Below are 1,731 nucleotides of genomic sequence, written 5' to 3' on the forward strand. Positions count from 1 at the left end.
GACACACACACACACACACACACACACACACACACACACACACACACACACACACACACACACACACACAATACACACACTCAGTCCGCGCACCAAAATTGTCAATCCATTTCAAATACTTCGACTCCCCCGCAACTTCCATTGTTTCCTTTACTGACAATGATTCAATCAATGAGCGGGAGATCATGTGTTTTAAGCCGACCCAAAACAAGAAGCAGCACGATAAGAAATAGTTGAAATTCACACTTCCTGTAGACGCAGAGGTTTTGTTTTTCTACAAGCAGAACCTCGGTTGAACCGGTAGGAGGACCTTACTAACCGGAAGATAGCAGTCCAAAGTCGAAGAACATTGAAGAGACCTCAGAAATATAAGCAAAATCTTAACAATAGGGTCCAAAGTGGAAAACAAAAAAAAAGGAAAATACAAACTCTGAAAACAGGAAAGATCTGAGTCGAAGAGAATTAATTACATTTGATGTGAATCTGAAATTTAGTATCTCTTTTAAATGTGGCTTATACATCATTTACACATTATAATACATTGATTGTCACAGCCCATTTGACACTGATATTTTCTTTTTTTCTCCCTACGTTTTTCTAGGCGTTGTCCATCCACTGCAGAATGTAGACCTCCAACAAACATTCTTTCAGATCAGCTGTTCACCGCGTCTCGTTCGTACCTTTCCGGTCTCCAATGGCATCTTGCCATCTTAAAATCTTTCTGTTCTTTCTCTTGATCTGTTTCAGGTTCTCAGTCTCCATTCAGTGCACTGCCTACTTTTGTTCATCTGTTATTTTTCACTCTACGGATGTGACCAGTTCCATTTTTCATTTTTGTCCAAATATAAATTTGGAGACATCTGCTACTCCTTTTCCCTCTCGTATTCTTGTGCTTAACCGATCTTTAATAATCATCATCTGGTGCCTTGCCCACTGGCGTGGGCGATCATGGACCTCCACTTCACTCTGTCTTGCGGTGCATGCAGCGATGGTGTCTGTCGTTCTTGCTGTTCCCAGCCATGCCTTCAACTTGTCCAGTATATTTTCCCTCTGTCTGCCTCTGCCTCTCTTTTCATCATACTTGTTTATTGTTACAATATTCTCCAAAGCCTTTTCCCGCATTGTGAGTCCAATGAATTTTGCCTGTCGCGTTCGTTTTCGTCATAAGCTGTCGTCTGCAAGTTGCTTCAACCAAGACTTCTTCATTTGTTTTTCTAGCTGTCCATGGGATACGTAGAATGCGTCTTATGATCCATAACTCTGTCTCCTCAGTTGTTCTTTCCAACTGTCTATTAATTGTCCATGATTCGTAAAACCACAAAAATCTGGACATCATAAGAAGAGGTACACAGCTATGAAGATGCAAGAGCATTATTGTTGACACGAGGTCCTGCCTGCATTTCAAAGAGAAACAGAATAGTATGGTTTGGCCACCAGATGCGAACATCATCTTGTCAGCCAACCTCGAGAGCCCCTGTTATAGCATCAAGTATTCATACACACCACCAAAGAAGAGGTCACGCAAAAGATGGATTGAGAGAGTTTTTAAAAGGAAACTATAAGAGACTACAATGATCTCAATTCAGAGAGCTGCAGAATTAGCCTATCATAGGAAACTGCTTCTCCGCGCGACCCTCAACGACAACAGAGGATGAAAAGGTAAAAAATACAAAAAGAAAAGTTCAAAACAGCACAAAATTCTCTTTGTCCTGGAAACGATTCGATAAATAC

The sequence above is a fragment of the Aplysia californica genome, unplaced genomic scaffold (assembly GCF_000002075.1).
Source record: "Aplysia californica isolate F4 #8 unplaced genomic scaffold, AplCal3.0 scaffold00130, whole genome shotgun sequence".
NCBI classification, from domain to species: domain Eukaryota; kingdom Metazoa; phylum Mollusca; class Gastropoda; order Aplysiida; family Aplysiidae; genus Aplysia; species Aplysia californica.